General features: G+C 37.3%; 1 pseudogene; it reads left to right on the top strand.

Annotated features, from left to right (window-relative positions):
- LOC102174813 lies at positions 1,614–2,536 on the top strand (annotated as a pseudogene).

The following is a 17,037-nucleotide window of genomic DNA, read 5'->3' as shown; positions in this document are numbered from 1 at the left end:
GTGGTACATATATACATTGAAATATTACTCAGCAGTAAAAAGGAACACATTTGAGCCAGTTCTAGTGAGCTGGATGAACCTAGGACCAATTATACAGAAGAGTGAAGTAAGTCAGAAAGAGAGAAATAAATATCGTATGTGTGTTATGCTTAGTTGCTTGGTCATGTCTGACTCTTGTGTCCCCATAGACTGTAGCCCACCAGGATCCTCTGTCCATGGGGATTCTCCAGGCAGGAATACTAGAGTGGATACCTATCCCTTCTTCAGGGGAACTTCCCAACCCTGGAATCAAACCAGGGTCTCCTGCATTGCAGGCAAATTCTTTACCAGCTGAACTACCAAGATTAAAACACATCTATGGAAACTAGAAAAACAGTACGGATGAACCTATTTACAGGGAAGGAATGGAACACAGACATAGAGAAAAAACTTGTGAACAAAGTGAAGGAAAGAGAGGGTGGGACTAATTGAGAAAATGGGATTGACATACATTCCCTGTCATGTGTAAAATGTGTAGATGATGAGATGCTGCTACATAGCACTGTATAAACACTGCCCAGTCTGGCACTCTGTGACAACCTGGATGGGTGGGATGATGGGGAGAGGGAGGCTCAAGAGGAAGGATAAATATATAATTGTTATTGATTTGCAATGTTGTACGGGGGAAACCAACACTACATTGTAAAGTGATTATGCCCCAGATATCCCTTTTTTTTTGGAACTGGGCATAGACTCCAAGAATATCAGAACACACATCACTCTGCCTTGGGGATTAAGAAGAAAACTTATTTTAAAATTGTAAACTAGTAGTATATTGTGTCTCAAAAGATCTGTGACACAGAATGGAAAAAAAAAACTCATTTCTACTGTCAGGGGGCTCATTAACTTGAAAGGAAATCATGAGGGAGAGAATTATTTTCTGTGCTTTTAATCAATTTTCCCAGAACTACAGGGTATGAAATACATTCTACTTGAGTTAACTGATTGCTTTGGAGCTTGTTAAGGTGGATATCATCTTTGCAAGTGAAGAAGACCTTCTGGGGAAATTCTCAAATCGAAATTATGACCTGTCCCATTAGCATGTCAAAGACTGAGGACCACAGTGATGGATACTGTCTTCTTCCTTGTTAGAAACTTTGCCCTTCTAAGGACTGTAAGGTAGACGTAGTCCTAAGGTTCAGTGGCAGTGAGGCATCATGGGAAAAGAAAGTGAATGTTGAGTCACCTATGTCTCAATTCCTTTCAAACCTCAGACTACATAAATCGAGGGTTCTGGGGCACACCACCTATTTACTGTTCTTTTCAGCCCTGATCCTGAACAGAGCCTGGAGAGACTGAGGAATGATGTGCAGAGACACTGGGAGTCTACCGGTATTTTTTAAGCACAGAGACAAAGAAGAGGAGTAAGGACAGAAAGAAGAAAATGAGGAATCTGCAGGAATAGTCATTACAAGTCTTGTATTTTGTATGCTTTGATGAGTCTCTTTAGACAACCCTGTGGTTATAAAAAGATCCAGCTCTCACTCGGGAAAGAGGGAAAGTCCATGAAGGTCCATTGTGAATCGGAGTTTCTGCCCCTGTTCCTACAGATCACCACTGTGTAGTAAATGAATATGGAAAATGCCTCCTCTGTGACTGAGTTTATCCTCATGGGATTGACAGAACAACCTAAACTCCAGTTACCCCTGTTTTTCCTGTTTCTGCTGAACTATCTGGTCACTGTGGTGGGCAATTTATGCTTGATGATTCTAATTTGTCTAAATTCACATCTGCACACCCTCATGTACTTTTTTCTGTTCAATCTCTCTTTTATTGATCTCTGTTACTCATCTGTCTTTACCCCCAAAATGCTAATGAACTGTATTTCCAAGAGGAATGCCATCTTTACAGGATGTATATCTCAGCTGTTTTTTCTTCTGCTTTTTTGTCAGCTCTGAGTGCTATGTGTTGACAGCCATGGCCTATGATCGCTATGTGGCCATCTGTAAGCCCTTGCTGTACACAATGGTCATGTTCCCTCAAGTGTGTTCTCTGCTGATTTCTGGTTCATATGTGTTGGGGTTTGCTAGAGCCATGGTCCACACAGGGTATATGATACGGCTGGTTTTTTGTGATTCCAACATTATTAGCCATTATATGTGTGACATTCTCCCACTCCTCCAGCTCTCCTGCAGCAGCGCTTATGCCAATGAGATTGTGGTTTCTGCTGTTGTGGGGACAGTTGTTATAGTATCTAGCCTCATTATCTTAATTTCTTATGCTTTGATTCTTTTCGATACTCTTCATAGACCATCATCTAAAGGTTTGTCCAAAGCCTTGAGCACCTGTGGGTCCCCTATTACAACAGTTGGTCTGTTCTATGGATTTGCCCTGCTCACTCACGTCAGGTCATCGTCTTCTTGTTTTGTGCAGCAGGGAGTTTTTCTCAGTGCTTTACACTAATGTGGTACCCATGCTGAACCCTCTCATTTATAGCCTCAGGAATAAGGATGTCAAAATTGCTGTGAAGAAAACCTTGAAGAGAATCACAAAATGAATTAAACCAGTTATGCTACCTTTTCTTTGTTTTTTTCTCTCTCCACTGTATCCTCTTCCTCTTACTCTTTTGTCATGCTCTTGATTTGTCTTTCTAATGTCCTTTTGATAGGATTTCATCTCTAATGTCTGATGTCTTTTCTTCTCTTGCCACTTAATGTAACCTGTGGGCCTATTTAACTGGAGAATCATCTTCACCCCTAAGTGATCCCATAGCAGTTGCAGGGTAGAGACCAATAACCTTTCCCATCTGATGATAACACTATTATTTTCCTTGTGTGTCTATTCATCCAAGGTATGCCATGGAGTAGTATGCAGTCTGACCAATTCTTTTCTTTCTTGATTTCATTATATAGAGCCCTTTCCTGTATCAGTGCTGTCATTACTTACCATTCCATTAAAACTGAGACATACCGACAAAAATGTGGACATGGTAAAGATGTAAAAATTCCCCAATTTTTTCTGGATTCTTTGAGTAATAGCTCCTGTTCTGTATCTTAAGTGTCATATAGGTAAAGAAATTGAACGCTTTGTTGAACCATAGTTCTTTATTTTTGAGGGTACTTGAAAATGATAAGCTAAATTATTTTGTCCACCTTTCTCAATCCACACTAGTAACATATGCCTTTTTTATTGTATTGGTCAATTGATATGCTGTCATAAAATATAATTGAAATTGTTATCAACTTGCATATCAGTGGGTTCTGATAGTGATTAAAAGTTAAACAGTGATATTTTTGACTATAGTATTCATTATCAAATGCAAGGTCAAGATTCATTGTCTAGTTATATAAGAGCAGCTCCCTTTTGCAAAGAAAGATGTGTTTCCCACTTTTCAAAACAAAACAAAAATATTTGACAGAAACATTGTCCTGTTAATATTTATTCTTTTAGTTCATAAACTTAACTCCTTCCCTTTATTAGAGGAAAAATAAAATCTTTAGGAAATAATATGTTTTAGAATTTTATAAATGGTCTTAAAAGATTTTTTGCTAAGGAAATAGTTCTGTGACTTGCTCAGAATCAAACAGCTAAAATTGCAGAGACCAGTTTTTGAACCCACTGTTCATCTTGTGAAAAAATGGAAGGAAAGAAACAACTGTGAAGAAAAAGAGGGAACTTCTGGAGAATTGTTTCTGAATGAGCTTGCAAGTGGAAATTTTCCAGTGTGGAGGTATTTCAAAAAGCTAGAAATAGAAATACCATATATCCCAATAATTCCACTCCTGGGTATATATCTGAAAAATATGAAAACACTAATTCAAAAAGATATTTGTACCCCAATATTCAGCACAGCATTGTTTACAGTTGCCAAGATATGGGAGCATCCTAAATCTCCATCAACAGATGAAGGGAAAAGATGTGGTAAGGGTAAATAGATAAAATGGAATATTACTCATCCATCAAAAGAATGAAGACTCTCCATTTACAGCAACATCAATGGACTTGGAAGGTATTATGGTAAGTGGAATAAGTCAGGCAGAAAAAGACAAATATGGTATCACTTATATGTAGAATCTGAAAACTGTAACAAATTAGGGAATAGAACAGAAGAGATAGATTCACTGATATAGAGAACAAATTTATGGTTACCTGTGGGGAGAGGGAAGCGGAGACAGGCAGTATAGGGATAGGTGATGAAGACGTACAAAATATTATGTATAAACTAAGTTATAACAATAGAATGTACAACACAGGACATATAGCAAGATTTTATAATAACTATAAATGGAATATAACCTCTAAGAATTGTGAATCTTGTAGCTCATATAATATTGTATATCAAATATATATATCAATAAAAATAGAAAAAATGAATTCTTGATTTGTAATTGATATTTCATTACTAAAACTGGATAGAAAAAATTAAATTCCATATACAAGTACACATTTCCATTAAGATTATGATGATATTTTATATGGAAATATTATCTAATAGATAAAATCATCATAATTCTGGTTTGTTGTTGTTCAGTCACTCAGTTGTTTCTGACTCTTTGCGAGCCCACTGACTGTAACACCCAAGATTTCCCTGTCCTTCACCATCTCTTGGAGCTTGCTCAAACTCATGTCCATTGAGTTTATGATGCCATCCAACCACTGTCATCTGTCATCCCCTCTCCTCCTGCCTCCAATCTTTCCCAACATCAGGGTCTTTTCTAATGAGTCAACTCTTTTCTAATGAGTCATCACTTTGCATCAGGTGATCAAAGTATTGTATTAAGCTCTGCTTTAAATATGAGTATTTAAAAAAAAAATAAATATGAGTATTTTGAGTTTTTAGATACTTTACATTAACATGATAATATTGAAAATACCTGTTTCTCTTATTTATTCATCAAACATAACAGCCATACTGAAAAGTTCACTGAACATTCATTTGCTGCTGCTGCTAAGTTGGTTCAATCGTGTCTGGCTGTGTTCAGTCCTATAGATGACATCACCCCAGGCTCCTCTGTCCCTGGGATTCTCCAGGCAAGAATACTGGAGTGGGTTGCCATTTCCTTCTCCAATGCATAAAAGTGAAAAGTGAAAGTGATGTCGCTCAGTCGTGTCAAACTCTTCGGGACCCCATGGACTATAGCCTACCAGCCTCCTCCATCCATGGGATTTTCCAGGCAAGCCTACTGGAGTGGGTTGCCACTTCCTTCTCCAGAACATTCATTTATGTTTTGGTAAATAATGAAAACTTCAATTTAATGTCTACTAAGGTCATAAAATATTTCCACCATAGTTTAGTTCTTGCTTATAGCTGTATTTTCCCCAGGTGTATTTGTCCTCAAAAATCTAGCTGAATGATAAGAGATAGGCAAGTTTTAGTAGAACTTATTAAGTCATATGAGGGTGAGTGAACTTCATGCTGTCACTGACTTTTACTGACTGTCTTTTCACTTGGAGAAATATTTGTGTAAATAGACATATATATAGTTGAAAACTGAGATAACATATATCATAGTTTTGTGAGTTCTTGGTAGTTTCCTTAATGAGATACTTGACAGACATATTTTAGAGTACACAGAGTCATGTACACATTGTACACAAAATATTTTGGAAATAAATTTTTAGGTAAGTTTAGACAGCTTATCAGAGAAGGCAGTGGCACCCCACTCTAGTACTCTTGCCTGGAAAATCCCTTGGATGGAGGAGCCTGGTAGGCTGTAGTCCATGGGGTCGCTAAGAGTCGGACACAACTTCGCTTTCACTTTCACTTTTCACTTTCATGCATTGGAGAAGGAAATGGCAACCCACTACAGCGTTCTTGCCTGGAGAATCCCGGGGACGGGGGAGCCTGGTGGGCTTCCATCTATGGGGTCACACAGAATCAGACATGACTGAAGTGACTTAGCAGCAGCAGCAGCAGCAGCAGACAGCTATATAGGTCTTTCATTCTAAATTTTCTCATGCCAGTTGGATTTACCTCCCTTGATTCCTGTACCTGAAATCTTATATCTGGCCTCTCAGAATATTGTATTAACTCTTTGTGGTTTGTCTAAGACTGCTTTCTTATCATTTTTGAACTACAAACATATTTTCAGGCTGGATTTATCTTTTAAATGCATTTTTACTGAAGTATAACTGATTCACAATATTATTTTCAGGTATACAACATAGTGATTCAGTGTTTTTACAGATTATATTCCATTAAGATTTATTACTAGATAATGGCTATAATTCCCTGTGCTATTAAATATCTCCTAGTTGCTTATTTTCTTCATACATAGTCATTTATGTTTCTTAATCCTGTACCTCTATCGTTCCCCTCCTCTTTTGGTTACATCTAGTTTGTTTTTTGTTTTTTTCTTTTCTTTGTGAATTTCTCTCTGTTTTGATGTATACATTTCTTTGTTTTATTTTTAAGATTCCCATATAAGTGGTATCTTATTGTGTATAAAAGAATTATTTCACTAATCATAAAATTGTCTAGATCCATGCATGTATTTGAAAATGGAAAACTTTCATTCTTTATATGGCTGTGTAATATCCCATTGTATGTATATCCATTTGGTTGTTTATGGACACATGGGTGGCTTTCATTTCTTGGCTATTGTAAATAGTGTTGCAATGAATATGGATGTGCGTGTTTCTTATTTTGTATTAATGCTTTATTTTTCTCCACATATATACCCCAGTGTGGAATTGCTGGATATGTGGTAATTCAATTTTTACTTTTTAAAAAATTAATTTATTTATTTTAGTTGGAAGATTATTACCTTACAATATTGTGGTAGCTTTTGCCATACATTTACACGAATCAGCCATGGGTGTACATGTGACCCTGATCCTGAACCTCTTTCCACCTGCCTCCCCATACCATCCCTCTAGGTTGTCCCAGTGCACCGGATTTGAGTGCCCTGTTTTATGCATGAAATTTGTACTAGTAATCTATTTCACATATGGTAATATACATATTTCAGTGCTATTCTCTCAAATCATTCCACCGTCATCTTCTCCCACAGAGTCCAAAAGTCTGCTCTTTATATCTGCGTCTATTTTGCTGTCTTATATATATGGCCATCATGACCATCTTTTAAAATATATATGTATTAGCATACTGTATTGGTGTTTTTCTTTCTGATTTACTTCACTCTGTATAATAGGCTCCAGTTTCATCCACCTTATTGGAACAGACACAAAAGTGTTCTTTTTGTTAACAGAGTAGTATTCCATTGTGAGTATGTACCACAGCTTTCTTATCCAAACATCTGCCAATGGACATCTAGGTTGCTTCCATGTCCTAGCTATTGTAAACAGTGCTGCAATGAACATTGGGGTACACGTGTCTCTTTCAATTCTGGTTTCCTCCGTGTATATGCCCAGCAGTGGGATTGCTCGGTCATATGGCAGTTTTATTTCCAGCTTTTTAAGGAATCGCCACACAGTTCTGCATAGGGGCTGTACTAGTCTGAATTCCCACCAGCAATGTAAGAAGGTTCCCTTTTCTCCACACCCTCTCCAGCAATTATTTTTTGTGGACTTTTGTTATTGTTTGTAGATTTTTTGATAGCAGACATTCTGACAGGCGTGAGATGGTACCTCATTGTGGTTTTGATTTGCATTTATCTGATAAAGAGTGATGTTGAACATCTTTTCATGTGTTTGTTAGTCATCTGTATGTCTTCTTTGGAGAAATGTCTGTTTAGTTCTTTGGTGCATTTTTTGATTGGGTCATTTATTTTTCTGGTATTGAGTTGCATGAGCTGTTTGTATATTTTTTAGATTAATTCTTTGTCAGTTGCTTCATTTCCTATTATTTTCTCCCCTTCTGAAGGCTGTCTTTTCACCCTGTTTATAGTTTCTTTCATTGTGCAAAAGTTTTTAAGTTTAATTAGGTCCCATTTGTTTATTTTTGCTTTTACTTCCATTATTCAGGGAAGAAGGTCATAGAGGATCTTGCTTTGATTTATGTCATAGAGTGTTCTGCCCATATTTTCCTCTAGGAGTTTTATATTTTCTGGTCTTACATTTAGATCTATAATCTATTTTGAGTTTATTTCTGTGTATAGTATTAGAAAGTGTTCTCGTTTCATTCTGTTGCAGGTGGTTGATCAGTTTTCCCAGCACCACTTGTTAAAGAGATTGTCTTTTCTCCATTGTGTATTTTTCCTCCTTTATCAAAGATAAAGTGTCTATAGTTGCATGTATTTGTCTCTGCATTTTGGTTTTGTTCCATGGATCTAATTTCTTTCTGTGTCATTGCCATACTGTCTTAATGATTATAACTGTGTAGTATAGTCTACAGTCAGGCAGGTTAATTCCTCCAGGTCCATTCCTTTCTCAAGCTTGATTTGGCTATTCAAGGCTTTTTGTGTTTCCATATAAATTTTTAAATTATTTGTTCTAGTTCTCTGAAAAATACCGTTTGTAGCTTGATAGGGATTACATTGAATCCATAGATTTCTTTGGGTAGTAAACTCATTTTCACTATATTGATTCTTCCAATCCATGAACATGGTATATTTCTCCACCTATTTGTGTCATCTTTGATTTCTTTCATCAGTGTTTTATAGTTTTCTACATATAGGTCTTTTGTTTCTTTAGGTAAATTTATTCCTAACTATTTTGTTCTTGTTGTCTCAGTGGTGAATGGGATTGTTTCCTTGATTTCTCTTTCTATTTTCTCATTGTTAGTATATAAGAATGCAAGGGATTTCCTTGTATTAATTTTACATCCTGCAACTTCACTATATTCATTGATTAGCTCCAGTAATTTTCTGGTGGTGTCTTTGGGTTTTCATTGTAGAGGATCATGTCACCTGCAAACAGTGAGAATTTTACTTCTTCTTTTCCAATCTGGATTCCTATTATTTCTTTCTCTTCTCTGATTGCTGTGGCTAAAACATACAAAACTATGTTGAAAAATAGTGGTGAGAGTGGACACTCTCTTCTTGTTCCTGACTTTAGGGGGAATGCTTTCAATTTTTCACCATTGAGGATAATGTCTGCTGTGGGTTTCTCTATGTGGCTTTTATTATTTTGAGATATGTTCCTTCTATGCCTGCTTTCTAGAGAGTTTTTGTCATAAATTGATGTTGAATTTTGTCAAAGATCGTCTGTGCATCTATTGGAAGAAATGGACAAATTCTTCTAGAAAAGTACAACCTTTAAAAACTGAACCAGGAAGAAATAGAAAATCTTAACATACCCATCATAAGCATGGAAATCAAAACTGTAACCAAAAGTCTCCCCAAAAACAAAAGCCCAGTACCAGATGTCTTCACAGGTGAATTCTACCAAAAATTTAGAGAATAACTAACACCAATCCTATTCAAACTCTTCCAGAAAATTTCAGAGGAAGGTATACTCCCAAACTCATTCTATGAGGCTACCATCACCCTAACACCAAAACCAGAAAAAGATGCCACAAAAAAAGACAACTACAGGCCAATATCACTGATGAACATAGATGCAAAAATCCTCAACAAAATTCTGGCAAACAAAACCCAACAACATATTAAAAAGATCATACATCATGACCAAGTGGGTTTATCCTTGGGATACAAGGATTCATCAGTATTTGCAAATAAATCAATGTGATACACCACGTTAACAATTTTTAGTTTTTGAACTTCTGTATTGTTTTCCATTGTGGTGAATCAATTTACATTCATACCATTATACAAGGGTTCAATTTCCCCCACATTCTTTCAACATCTGCTATTTTTTGTCTTTTTGATGATAGCCATTCTGACAGGGGTGAGGTAATATCTCATGGTTTTGATTTGCATTTCCCAGATGATTGGCAATGGTGAGCATCCTTTTATGCACTTGTTGGCTATCTGTATGCCTTCTTTGGAACAAATGTCTATTTAGTTCTTTCACTCATTTCTTAATTTGGTTACTTTTTTCCTTTATATTGGTTTGTATGAGCTGCATATATATTTTGAATATTAACCACTTGTTGGATATATAATTTGCAAACATTTTCTCCTATTCATTAGACTGACTTTTTATTTTTTTGATAATCACCTTTGCTGTGCTACAGTTTAAAGTTTAACTAGGTCATATTTATGCATTTTTCTTTTTATTTCATTTGCCTTAGGAAACACATTGAAAAAAAATATTGCTACCATTATTGCAGGGAATGTTCTGCCTATGTTTTCATCTAAAAGCTTCAGGACCTCAGACTTTAATTTAGGTTTTCAACCTATTTTGAAGTAATTTTTTATATGGTTTGAGGAAATATGCTAATCTCATTGCTTTACATGAATTTCTTCAGTTTTCCAGCATCACTTCTTGAAGGGACTGTATTTTGTCCATTGCATATTTTTGACTCCTTGTCATTATTTAATTAAGCATAATTGTGTGAATTTATTACTAGGCCCTCTGTTCTGTTTTACTGATATATGTGTTTGTTTTGTGCAAGCTCCACACTGTTTATATTGCTCTAGCTTTGTATATAGCAATATAGTATAGTCTGAAGTCTGGGAGGGTGATACACTCAGCTGGTTCTTTTTTCCTAAGATGGCTTTCACAGTTTCAGATCTTCTGTTGTTCCATATTAATTTCATGAAGATTATTTTTAGTTCTTTAATAAATGGGTATTCTTTTAGGAACTGCCTTAAGCTTGTAGATTGTTTTTGGTAAATGGCCATTAATATTAATTCTTCTAATCCATAAATATGTGGGATAGTGTTCCATTTCTTGTATATTCTTCAGTTTTCTTCATCCATGTTTTATATTTTCAGAGTATAGTACTTTCCCCTTTTTGGTAAGTTTATCCCTCGGTAAGTTCTCCTTTGCATGTGGTTTTAAATGGGATTTTTAAATGTTATTTTTTGAATATTTCATTATTAGTGTATGGAAAAGAAACAGAATTTTACCTATTAACCTTATGCTAATTAACAAATCCAAATTTCTTGCCTTCATTAATTAGTTCTAATAGCTTCTGAGCAGAGACTTTAAGGTTTTCTATAAAAGTATCAGGGCATCTGTAAACAGTGACAGTTTTCCTTCTTCTCTTCTATTTTGGATGCCTTTTTTTTTTTTTCTTTTTTCTGTTTCTTATACAATTTGTATGGCTAGATCTTCCAATATTGTGTTACATAGAAATGTAGAGATTGGTCTTTTTGTCTTGTTCCTGATTTTAGAGGAAAGGTTTCCAGCTTTTCACCACTGAGTATGATGAAAGTTGTCTTACATGGCCTTTATTATGTTGAAATATATTTCTTCTTTACCCACCATCATGAGAGTTTTTACCATTATTGGACGTTGAATTTTGTGGAATATGTTTTCTGCATCCATTGAGATGGTCATATGACTTTTATCCTTCCTTTTGTTAATCTGGTGTATCAGTGGAAACTTGCTCCAATATTCTTGCTGGGAAAATCCCACGGACAGAGCCCGGTTGGGATGTTACTCAGCCTTTGTTACTCCACAGTAACAAAGAGTCGAACATGACTCAGTAACTAATCACACACACCCCCACACACACCCCACATTGATTTAATTTAGAATATTGAGCCAACCATGCATCCATGGAATAAATTCTACTTAATCATAGTATATAATATATTCGTGCATTGTTGAATTCATTTTGCTGTTTTATTGAGGGTTTTTGCATTTATATTCCTCAGAGGTATTGGCTTGTAATTTTTTGAAGTGGCTTTTGGTTCTGCTTTCAGCATAATGATGGCCTCTTAGAATGAGTCTGAGAGTTTTCCATTCTTTTCAAATTTTTGGAATAGTTTGTAAAAACCTAGGTGTTAGCTCTTCTTCATAGGTTTGGTAGAGTTTCCCCATGAAGTTGTTTGGTCCTGAACTTTTGTTTGCTGGGAGACATTTTTATTGCAACTTTAATTTTGCTACTAGTGATCAGTCCGTTCACATTGTCTGCTTATTTTAGAATCTGTCTTTCCTGGTTGAGTGTTTCTAGGTATCTATCCATTTCTTATTGGTTGTCCATTGAGTTGGTCTGTAACAGCTCATGGTATTTGCTGATAATTTTTTTGTATCTCTGTGAAGTCAGTTGTTATTTCTCTTTTTTCTTTTCTTACTTTGTTTATTTGAGTCCTTTTTCCTTTTTTTTTTTTTTTAGGTAAGCTTGGCTAACAGTTTATCACTTTTTTATATTTAAAAAAAGCTAATTCTTTTGTTCATTAACATTTCTGTTTTTTTTTCTATCTATATTTTATTTATTTCTTCTCTGATCTTCAGCCATGGATTGTTATTTGAGATTTGTTTTATTTCTTAACGAGTGCCTGTAATACATATGCAAACACCTGTATAGTTTATTGAGTATAGAAATTAGTTTGGGGTTTATAGATACTTGTCAGCAAAAACAAGACCAGGAGCTGACTGTGGCTCAGATCATGAACTCCTTATTGCCCAATTCAGATGTAAATTGAAGAAAGTAGGGAAAACCACTAGACAATCGAGGTATGACCTAATCAAAAACCTTATGATTGTACAGTGGAAGTGATAAATAGATCTAAGGGACTAGATCTGATAGACGGAGTGCCTGATGAACTATGGGTGGAGGTTTGTGACATTGTACAGGAAACAGGGATCAAGACCATCCCCATGGAAAAGAAATGCATAAAAGCAAAATGGCTGTCTGAGGAGGCCTTACAAATAGCTGGGAAAAGAAGAGAAGTGAAAAGCAAAGGAGAAAAGGAAAGATATAAGCGTCTGAATGCAGAGTTCCAAAGAATAGCAAGGAGAGATAAGAAAGCCTTCCTCAGTGATCAATGCAAAGAAATAGAGGAAAACAACAGAATGGGAAGGACTAGAGATTTCTTCAAGAAAATTAGGATACCAAGGGAACATTTAATGCAAAGATGAGCTCAATAAAGGACAGAAATGGTATGTACCTAACAGAAGCAGAAGATATTAAGAAGAGGTGGCAAGAATATACAGAAGAACTGTACAGAAAAGATCTTCACGACCCAGATAATCATGATGATGTGATCACTCACCTAGAGCCAGACATTCTGGAATGTGAAGTCAAGTGGACCTTAGAAGACATCACTATGAACAAAGCTAGTGGAGGTGATGGAATTCCAGTTGAGCTATTTCAATCCTAGAAGCTGATGTTTTGAAAGTGCTGCACTCAATATACCAACAAATTTGGAAAACTCAGCAGTGGCCACAGGACTTGAAAAGGTCAGTTTTCATTCCAGTCCCAAAGAAAGGCGATGCCAAGGAATAATCAAACTACTGAACAACCTCACTCATCTCACACGCTAGTAAAATAATGCTCAAAATTCTCCAAGCCAGGCTTCAGCAATACATGAACCATGAACTTCCAGGTGTTCAGGCTGGTTTTAGGAAAGGCAGAGGAACCAGAGACCAAAGTGTCAACATCTGCTGGATCATCAGAAAAGCAAGAGAGTCCAAGAAAAGCATCTATTTCTGCTTTATTGACTATGCCAAGGCCTTTGACTGTGTGGATCACAATAAACTGTAGAAAATTCTAAAAGAGATGGGAATAGCATACCACCTGACCTGCCATTTGAGAAACCTATATGCAGGTCAGGAAACAACAGTTAGAACTGGACATGGAACAACAGACTGGTTCCAAATAGGAAAAGGAATACACCAAGTCTGTTTTTTGTCACCCTGCTTATTTAACTTATATGCAGAGTACATCATGAGAAACGCTGGGCTGGAAGAAGCACAAGCTGGAATCAAGATTGTAGGGAGAAATATCAATAACCTCAGATACGGAAATGACACTACCGTTATGGCAGAAAGTGAAGTGGAACTAAAAAACCTCTTGAGGAAAGTGAAAGAGGAGAGTGAAAAAGTTGGCTTAAAGCTCAACATTCGGAAAACAGAGATCATGGCATCTGGTCCCATCACTTCATGGGAAATAGATGGGCAAACAGTGGAAACAGTGTCAGACTTTATTTTGGCGGGCTCCAAAATCACTGCAGATGGTGACTGCAGCCAGGAAATTAAAAGACGCTTACTCCTTGGAAGAAAAGTTATGACCAACCTAGATAGTATATTCAAAAGCAGAGACATTACTTTGCCGACTAAGGTCCGTCTAGTCAAGGTTATGGATTTTCCAGTGGTCATGTATGGATGTGAGAGTTGGACTGTAAAGAAGGCTGAGTGCTGAAGAATTGATGCTTTTGAACTGTGGTGTTGGAGAAGACTCTTGAGAGTTCTTTGGACTGCAAGGAGATCCAATCAGTCCATCTTAAAGGAGACTAGTTCTGGGTGTTCATTGGAAGTTCTGATGCTGTGCCTTAAACTCCAATACTTTGGCCACCTCATGTGAAGAGTTGACTCATTGGAAAAGACTCTGATGCTGGGAGGGATTGGGGGCAGGAGGAGAAGGGGACGACGGAGGATGAGATGGCTGGATGGCATCACCGACTCAATGCATATGAGTTTGAGTGAACTCCGGGAGTTGGTGATGGACAGGGAGGCCTGGCATGCTGGAATTCATGGGGTCGCAAACAGTCAGACACGTCTGAGTGACTGAACTGAACTGAACTGATAGATACTTGTGTCTGAGTCTTGGTATTGTATGGCTACTTTGACCTTATAATAGTCAATTAATCCTTCAAACTAGAGTTTTTATATATAAGACAATGATGCTGATTTAGAAAATGTTTATAAGAGTAACAAGGGGAAGCCTGTTTAATGAATTTAGCAGCGTGTTTGGTTAATGATAATGAATATTGGTACAAATTTCAGTTTCTGCTTATCTCCTTAATTTACTGATTATACTGAGTATCATAATGGCAAAGGCTAACTTTCATTCCGTTTATGTTCATTTCTTTCTTGTAATCTAAATGTTCATAGGATGAAATGAATCAGTGAAGTCTCTAAGAGCCTCTTTACAAAGATTTAGGCCTTGTGCATTATCTACTCTGAATGGAAGAGAACTGTGCAAGACTTGAAGCTTTGCTGTCAGGCTTCAGTTTCCTTCAGACTTACTGTGCTCCATAGTGTTGAGAGGGTAGCAGGCAGGAAGGCTAAGGTTCTCCAAAGGGAGAAAATAGCCTGCAAGTGTCAGACATTTTTTGATCTCTCTCTTAAGGGGCAGGAGGAAACAAACTTGTGTTATATTTTCCCCCCTTCTCTACACAAATTTAAAAATAGGTTTTTCTTAAAATACTGTTTTGCCATAATGACACCTGTTTCCACTTGAACTTAACTTTTCTCACATCTTGAGTTAACCAATGCATTTTTCTTATGGAAATATTTGTCTTAAGCTATGTTAATGTACTATGCATTTACCCCAGACTAAGTCTTCAAGTCTGTTCTGCCTAAAGGCTCAGAACTGACTTGACAAACCAGCATTTTATCCTCATATATTGTTCTCCTAATCCATGTGAAAGAAGCTACTTGTATTGTAATCTGCCTTTCTACAAGATTCAAGTCAATCCTTTGATGGCCTGGGATGACTCACCTGGTGGCAAGATTATCTCAAAATACATCTTGTGGGTGAGGGGCCTGGTACCATTCTCTAAGTTTTAAGACATTCTTTTCTTTCAGTAATAGACTGCCAGTAACTATAACTTTTTCACTCTCCACTTTCACTTTCATCAAGAGGCTTTTTAGTTCCTCTTCACTTTCTGCCATAAGGGTGGTGTCATCCGCATATGTCAGACTTTATTTTTTTGGGCTCCAAAATCACTGCAGATGGTGATTCCACCCATGAAATTAAAAGACGCTTACTCCTTGGAAGAAAAGTTATGACCAACCTAGATAGTATATGCAAAAGCAGAGACATTACTTTGCCGACTAAGGTCCGTCTAGTCAAGGCTATGGTTTTTCCTGTGGTCATGTATGGATGTGAGAGTTGTACTGTGAAGAAGGCTGAGCACCAAAGAATTGATACTTTTGAACTGTGGTGTTGGAGAAGATTCTTGAGAGTCCCTCAGACTGCAAGGAGATCCAACCAGTCCATTCTGAAGGAGATCAGTCCTGGGTGTTCTTTGGAAGGAATGATACTAAAGCTGAAACTCCAGTACTTTGGCCACCTCATGTGAAGAGTTGACTCATTGGAAAAGACTCTGATGCTGGGAGGGATTGAAGGCAGGAGGAGAAGGGGACGACAGAGGATGAGATGGCTGGATGGCATCACGGACTTGATGGACGTGAGTCTGTGTGAACTCCGGGAGTTGGTGATGGACAGGGAGGCCTGGCGTGCTGCAATTCATGGGGTCGCAAAGAGTTGGACACGACTGAGCGACTGAACTGAACTGAACTGAACTATATAACATTCAGCTAAAGACTAGCAGGTGAGTATTCTTTCTGCTCCCTTCTGATGTCTATGTCCAAAGCTTTCTCTATCTCTTTTTTTATTTTAATAAAACTTCATTACACAAAAGCTCTGAGCGATCGTCTCTGGCCCCTGACTGAAGTCTTCTCCTCCAGAGGCCAAGAATCCTGGCGTTTTTCGTGGTTCAGCGACAATCTTTCAGTATCATCCTAGAAATCCAGCAGAGGACTCTGGCTCCAGATGATGTACTTAAAGTGACAATAGAAATTTTATATAGTTACCCTTCTTAAGAAACTGAATTGTTGCAGGAAGGGGGATCCCTTCCAGGGCCCAAAACTGGGCTCTTGTCTAACACTCAGAAATGAATTGTCTGAGGAGACACATGTGCTGACAAAGCAAGAGATTTTATTGGGAAAGGGTGCCTGGGTGCAGAACAGTAGGGTAAGGGAACCCAGGAGAACAGCTCTGCCATGTGGCTTGCAGTCTCGGGTTTTATGGTGATGGGATTAGTTTCTGGGTTGTCTTTAGGCAATCATTCTGACTCAGAGTCCTTTCTGCTGGTGCATGCCTTGTTTAGCCAAGATGGATGCCAGAGAGAAGGATTCTGGGAAGTAGTTGGACATGTGGTGTCTCCTTTTGACCTTTCCTGAACTCTTCCTGTTGGTGGTGCCTTATTAGTTCTGTGTTCCTTACCAGGACCTTCTGTAATAAAACAGCTCATGCAAATGGTTACTATGGTGCCTAACCAGGGTGGGCAGTTTCAATCAGTGTGCTTCCCCTAACAGAATCATCAAAACAGTAACATGGCTTTTGTTTGAAAA

Source organism: Capra hircus, chromosome 29 (assembly GCF_001704415.2).
Source record: "Capra hircus breed San Clemente chromosome 29, ASM170441v1, whole genome shotgun sequence".
Classification (NCBI taxonomy): Eukaryota; Metazoa; Chordata; class Mammalia; order Artiodactyla; family Bovidae; genus Capra; species Capra hircus.
Note: the sequence above shows the minus strand (reverse complement) of the source record. Positions and strands in the feature narration are given on the sequence as shown.